Source organism: Salvelinus sp. IW2-2015, unplaced genomic scaffold (assembly GCF_002910315.2).
Source record: "Salvelinus sp. IW2-2015 unplaced genomic scaffold, ASM291031v2 Un_scaffold2525, whole genome shotgun sequence".
Taxonomy (NCBI): domain Eukaryota; kingdom Metazoa; phylum Chordata; class Actinopteri; order Salmoniformes; family Salmonidae; genus Salvelinus; species Salvelinus sp. IW2-2015.
In genome coordinates, this window is record NW_019943839.1 from 7952 (window position 1) to 15729 (window position 7778).

General features: G+C 40.3%; 1 long non-coding RNA gene across 1 annotated transcript; it reads left to right on the forward strand.

Moving 5' to 3' along the window:
* Window positions 1-6525: 6525 nt before the first annotated feature.
* Window positions 6526-7571, forward strand: LOC139025342 (uncharacterized). Its single transcript, XR_011476914.1, has 3 exons — window positions 6526-6729; window positions 7022-7339; window positions 7473-7571. It is a non-coding gene; the product is annotated as an uncharacterized lncRNA (long non-coding RNA).
* Window positions 7572-7778: the final 207 nt, after the last annotated feature.

The following is a 7778-nucleotide window of genomic DNA, read 5'->3' on the forward strand; positions in this document are numbered from 1 at the left end:
TTGTAATGGAGAAACTGTAATAATATAAGTGCCTACTCAAAAAAATCATATTTATAATTCAGGTACTGAACTTTGTCTCAGAAAGGMATCCAATGYTGTAGCCTGCTGAGAAACAATGYGAMATACCTAAACACTATGTCACATAAAAAGTAGGTCAATTAGCCTAGGTTTTAACTCAGAGTTTGAGGTTTTTGGTCATTAATGTGACTAACAATTGCACAGTTGTGGCTTCTCAGTTCCTGTCTTGTCAAAATGTAGTTCACTGAAAGAAAATGAACGCACACGCATGCGCAAACATTTTTTTGCGCCACAAGACATGCACTGTGTAAAATCGTCTTTCATTTGGTGTGATGATGATATCTACTGTATCTACGTTCATTCACTCGTCTTCTCTTTTACACAGCAGGAGAACACAGCAGAAAGCGGTGTACACCTTTAAAGAGGTGATGAAACAACACTTTTCTGTTAGGGCTGTTCTTGCTTGATGTTACCTGTAATTGTAAGACTGTCAGGGCTGTTATTCCTTTCTGTTACCTGGAGTTGTAAAACTGTCATGGCTGTTATTGGCTGTTACCTGTAGTCGTAATACATCTGCAGACTATGCTCTTTCACATTTTCAATTGAATTTACCAACATTTACAAACATTTCCACAGCCCCATATGAGATTCTACAGTGTAATATGGTGACATATTGTTAATGTCTTTGTAGGAGGAGCAACAGGACATTGAGCCCTACAGCACATTCACAAGGAGAGACAATGGGCTTTACTCAACCCTCCAGCTGCCACACTGTAACCCCTGACACCGTTGACCAATGACAACAGGGCATGAGACACCTTTTTCTATCACTAGGGGTTAAATAGTATTTCACCAGTCCTGGATATACAACTGTACAGTATATCCATTTACTGTATATCGTGATTACTGTAATGCCCCTACTTTTACAGCTGAAACACTGACTTTATATAGTTCTTTTGATTGGTTACTGACACCTGGCTGAATAGGTCCTTTACTGTAGATCGTCTTCTGTTGCTGTAAATATCAGCACTTAATGTATGAATGCTGCACATTATGTTACGTAGATCCAAGTAGAACCAATGTTCCTGTGGACAGATGATGTGAATCCTGCACATTATGTTACGTAGAACCAATGTTCCTGTGGACAGATAATGTGATCATGTGCATTTCCACCTGGTGTCAGTGTATTGCATTTGTAAAATATATTCCTTGCAGCAGTAGATGTGCAGTCATCATCACAACATGCTTCATGACAATGTATTTTCCTTGCTTTCATTGTTCCATCTGCATGTATCATGTCGGCCAACTTGAATTACATGTTAAAGTGAAGAGATTTAACGACATAACATTTTTTTTTAATTAAAACTTAATTTCCAAGCAGATCCATGACCTCTATAGTAATATGTATACTTTGTGGGCTGTATGTATCTAACCCAGCATGTACAATCTAGAGGAAAACAAACTATTATCTACATCAGGCTTATATGATATAAGAACCCTTCAGCCTTGTGGTGGTGCAGAATGTATCCTTGTTTGTGTCTAAAGAAGGAAGTGGACCTGTTGAGGTGTCTGCTGTTAATATGTTGGCCTCTCTGTGATGCTTTGCAAAGACCAAGATGCACTAGCAGAGGTCCAAGTGTTTCTGTGAAACAGTAAGACAGGTAGAAGCTAGAAAACAGAACCACTTCCTCCTCTCAGCTCTCAAGGTCCATTATAACTAGTCAACCCAAGTTGGACTTTGTTTCTCTATTGAACTGTTAAAATGGCGCCGGAAGAAATGGCAGCAGTTTTACGGGCGCCCAAACAATTGTGCTATTAGGTGTTTTTTTGCGTTATTTGTAACTTATTTTGTACATAATGTTTCTTCAACCGTATCTTACGGCAAAAAAGAGCTCTGGATATCAGCGACAGTGATATCACTGCACCGCGATCTAGACGAAAGATGTTTCCTACAACTAAGGACGGCACAGGACATTCTCCAACACATACCGTAGTGCAGGGCCGACATCCGCTGTTTTTTGGCAAAGAGGAACCGACGCAGGACAGAGGATCAAAGAGGGCTCGCGGATGGCCTGGTCGGACCGCGGAGAAAGGCGAGGGGAAAGCTGCCGTTAGCCGTGCAATACTACTCGCGCCAACGGGCAATCATTGACAATAAACTTAGGAAAATCGAGGTATGAATGCACGAATCATCCTACCGCAACGGGTGACATCAAAACTGTAATATGCCTATGTTTCACGGATATGCGTGGGCTGAATGGAAACGACATGGATTTCAGCGCTAGCAGATATTGTTATGAATTGGATGAATAAAATGAACTAAATGATGTATACATTTACGTAGACCTATAGACTAAGCGAGAATTCTACAGTCGCCCCTGTGCACTGTATGATTGTATGTAAATTTATATTAGAATCATAATCTATAAATCTGATGTGTGTAGTTTTAGTCAGAATTAGAACAATAACTTTTTGTTCCTTTTTAGTATGTAAGCAGGGTGCAAGTGTGAAACAAATGATAAGAGGCTATCGACAGACAAGCTGTACTACTGTGTTCCTTTCAGGACATTCTGTCCCCACCCAGGGAGGGGAGAGACCTTGGGCTTGTAGTAGATTGTATAACATGTGGCAGACAATGTATGAGTAGGAGAAGACTTGTGAACTATATTGTCATTGTCTCGGAGAGGAGGAGGGACATTTATGACGAAATGTGAGGTATATAGACCAATGTACAGGAAATGATAGGCAGAGCTCTCGTAAATAAACATTCTGACTATTGTAGACTGGCCTCTGTCTGTTTCATTTCAACATGAACCTTACAAATTCTTGGTAACAGACCGAGTAGTTTAATTGAAGTTCAGTTTATGAACATTGAGAACATAATTCTCTTGACAGATATACGCTGCACCGGCAAGATAGAACAGCACACTCCGGTAAGACGAGGGGGGGCGGTCTGTGCATATTTGTAAACAACAGCAGGTGCACAAAATCTAAGGAAGTCTCTAGATTTTGTTCGCCTGAAGTAGAGTATATTGTGATACATTGCAGGCCACGCTACTTGCCTAGAGAGTTGTCAGCTATACTTTTCGTGGCTGTTTATTTACCACCACAGACAGATGCTGGCACTAAGACCACACTCAGTCAGCTGTATAAGGAAATAAGCAAACAGGAAACCACTCACCCAGAGGCGGCGCTCCTAGTGACCTCAGACTTTAATGCAGGGAAACTTAAATCAGTTCTACCAAATTTCTATCAACATGTTAAATGTGCAAACAGAGGGGAAAAAAATTTCTAGATCACCTGTACTCCACACACAGAGACGCGTACAAAGCTCTCCCTCACCCTCCATTTGGTAAATCCGACCACAACTCTATCCTCCTGATTCCTGCTTACAAGCAAAAATTAAAGCAGGAAGCACCATTATTATTATTTTATTTTTATTTTTTATTATTATTAATATTTTTTATTTTTTATTTTTTTTTAGGACCAGTTACTCGGTCTATAAAAAAGTGGTCAGATGAAGCAGATGCTAAACTCGGTCCTCTGGACAGTGAAAGTCACACATCACTGCCTGGTACGGCAATTGCTCGGCCTCCGACCGCAAGACACTAAAGAGGGTAGTGCATACGGCCCAGTACATCACTGGGGCTAAGCTGCCTGCCATCCAGGACCTCTACATCAGGCGGTGTCAGAGGAAGGCCCTAAACATTGCCAAAGACCTCAGCCACCCCAGTCATAGACTGTTCTCTCTACTACCGCATGGCAAGCGGTACCAGAGTGCCAAGTCTAGGACAAAAAGGCTTCTCAACAGTTATTACCCCCAAGCCATAAGACTCCTGAACAGGTAATCAAATGGCTACCCGGACTATTTGCATTGTGTTGCCCCCCCCCAACCCCTTCTTTCTACACTGCTGCTACACTCGGTTAAATCTAGTATACGCATAGTCACTTTACAAATACATTCATGTACATACTACCTCAATTGGGCCGACCAACCAGTGCTCCCGCACATTGGCTAACCGGGCTATCTGCATTGTGTCCCGCCACCCACCACCCCCTCTTTTACGCTACTGCTACTCTCTGTTCATCATATATGCATAGTCCTTTTAACCATATCTACGTGAACATACTACCTCAATCAGCCTGACTAACCGGTGTCTGTATGTAGCCTCGCTACTTTATAGCCTCGCTACTGTATACAGCCTGTCTTTTTACTGTTGTTTTATTTCTTTACTTACCTATTGCTCACCAAATACCTTTTTTGCACTATTGGTTAGAGCCTGTAAGCAAGCATTTCACTGTAAGGTCTACAGCTTTTGTATTCGGCGCACGTGACAAATAAACTTTGATTTGAACAACTGACGTTGGATAGACGTTGACTTCTGTACTGTCTGAGCAGACAACATTAAGTTAGTAATGTTTGGTTCTGCAGTTGGCCAGTATGTTTGTATTCAGGCTACTTCTGCTTCTGGTGCTGTGTGGTGCAGTTAGTCAATAAGAAATCATTTTCACTTTTTGCTCAATCTAAATCCCATGAAACAGTACACTCAATCTGTTTCCCTTCATGTTGGCAGTGACTGAAATAAAGTATAAAATAATATTCACACTACATATAGAGAGTGACAGTGTTTCTACACATCACTAACATACAACCATCTGATATAGGGAACTACACCTGTGAGTGTGTACATCATGGAGGAACATCATTTTGTAATTTCTGTCAAAGTGTTTCTACACAGTGTTTGGTCTGATGGTGTATATTATCTCTACTTACTTCACTGAAATTCAGTGACCTTTAAATTGCTACAGTGTGATAATGAAAGTCACAGTTGACAGAAATGTTACAGGTGCAAAATCCTCTCACAAGCTCCCTCACAAACTCCAGGGGCCACATTTATAACTGTTGCGTAAATTTCACACGAATGCGTGTGCCATTTCTGAAAAGACTGCACACCTGCATGTTTCCCATTATAAATCAGACCTGTCCTGAAACTGTACGTGCTTGAAAGAGCATTAAAACTCCACCTGAAAATGCTCATCATTCAGCTGTGAATGGTCCTGGTGCACCAAAAAAAAAAGTGTCAATGGAAGCCAGTTTGGATTTGGCTTCAGACCAATCACATCACAAGCCAAATATCTTTATTGACAGAAAAAAACGTGAGTAGTTACATCTCATTGTGTTGTTGTACTCCGGTGGCTAACTAGCTAGCTAAAAATCTGCCCTTTCCCAAATTAGCCATGGAAGGAGATTTAATCTTGTGATTTTACTTAATTCTCCATACTGGCCACTGATCATAACAGCGATTCTGATCCAACCATAAATTAATATATTGTACCCCTGGCTTGAGAGGATGGAAGTTCAACATATAGCTAGATGTAGAAGGTGAATATTAACTAACTGGCCTGGCGTATTGTTGTCCATGAAAGGAAGTTAGTCTAGTGAGCAATTATTTTAGCCAGGTAGTCCAGGACAACAAAAACTAAAAGTGTGTACTGTATGACAGAGTCATAGATCGTTTAGGCAACATGAAAGAGAGGAGGATGAAATTGGTGTTTCTCTACAAATAGGGTGAGTCAACATGTTTTTCTACTTGCACATACACACACAGAAATCAGTACCATGGACAACCACAACATATTTAGCTTATGTTGATCGGACTAAATAGTCTTGGGTATCTTTTAGTTGTCACTTTATTAGACTAAGCATATGTGATTATATGTCGAAATGGGGCTGGAATAGTGGAGGCAGCTCCTGTTTTCTTTGTGACTTGCTGTAACTCTCCATGGTTCTAAATCAATAGTTGTTTAGTAGTCTGAAAATGTCGGAAACATTACCTTGCTTGACCATGCTGTAGGTCACCTAACTGTTTGTTACATGCAATATGTTTTGTAGACTTCACTGGACAGATGTTGCTCTCCGGTTTTGTAATTAAAACCGAGGTGTGGTTGAATTTTTTCTGCTATTGTCTTCTCATTATCTCTGCCTTTAGGCCTATATATCACAGTGTCAAGGCATATGAACTAACAGGTTATAGAGCAAACAACTCAATTATCACAGCACATAGGTGATTTTACCCACGCACCCCTATTGGTTCACAGTCCATTTTATAAGTATGAAATGTTTAGAAATGAGACCCCAGGACTTCATTGCCTTGTTGCAGATGTATCAATATGGCATTGGTATATAAAGGTAATAATTGAATAATTAGTTATATCATAAACATAGCACTGGGTAGGTTCATTTCCTGTTATTAACCTGGAGGACCAGATCTAACCATCACGTACATACACTTGATATAACCCTCCAGTCTTGTGGTGGAGTCTATCATCTATCATTGTTGCTGAAGCAGGAAGTGGACCTCTTGACACGTAGTTTTTTATTATTATTATTATATGTGGTGGTTGCACTGCATAGCCCCTAGACACAGCCCAAGAGATGTATTGTCATTGTGAAAGTCACACATAGAAGCTAGAATACATTTACACAGCACCACTTCCTCCTCTCTGCTTGCACCAAATCATGTAACTGGGTCAAACCTGTCAAAGGACCATCACTTTGGTTTGATTTGGTTTGCCTTTTGTTCTGCTGTCGATCTGAGCAGAAAATATTTGACTAACGTCTTATTCTGCGGTTGGTCATTATGTGTGGAAGACGAACATTCAGGCTTTCTCTGCTTCTGCTGGTGTGGGGTGTGTGCACAGCCTTTGAAGGTAAGATGTGTCCTTTTCTCAAACACACAGCACGCATGTACAGTTTGTACAACACYGAAAAAGGAAAGAGGTCCTGTCCTCATGTTTCATTTGTTAATTGCATTAACATTACCTCGTATAACAATCTGAACTGCATTTAGGGAAGAAGCAACATTTGCATCAGAATATTCTCTTTTTATATATATACACACACCTTTCTCTTATGCAACAAACTGTGCATTGCAATTGTAATGCAAAACAAACATTTTAAATGAACAATACACTCATAAACCATTTTCCTTCATGTTTACAGAGATTCAAGTGAAAACATTGGAAACAGGAGCAGATTTGGAAACTCTWGCCTGTCCAAACCAAACCATTCATGACATGATGTCTGTAGTATGCAAGTTAGATGGAGTGATAAGTGGTGGGAATGAGTGTCAAGTGTCTCTTCGGTTTGACCAAAATGTTACCAACAGCACTTGTGACTCCAGAGTCACACTACAGATAGAGAGTGACAGAGTGTTTCTACACATCACCAACATACAACCACCTGATGAAGGGATCTACACCTGTCAGTGTGTATATAATGGAGGACATCATGAGCTTCAACTACATATTTCTGTCAACAGTAAGTGTTGGGTCTGATGGGGTTGTTCATTAGAATTKTAAAATGACCCTCAGTATACAGTTTATCTGATGTGTAATGGTAGAGAGAAGAGCCATGCTGGATCACAAGCAGTTTCTAAGGATTTCTTTCTCAGGATCCCATGAGGACATGGACAACAGACATTTCCATATTGAGAKRMTAGTAGGCCTAGCAGCAGCTGTWSCTGTCATKGCCTTTGCTGKCRTAATCATGAGGAAAATGCATWTYAAGTAAGAKATTCTCTTYAGCTCTGTTCTGTAATGAGTATTTGTCCATTTTGGTATTTGTATAATTACGTTGTAATGGAGAAACTGTAATAATATAAGTGCCTACTCAAAAAAATCATATTTATAATTCAGGTACTGAACTTTGTCTCAGAAAGGMATCCAATGYTGTAGCCTGCTGAGAAACAATGYGAMAT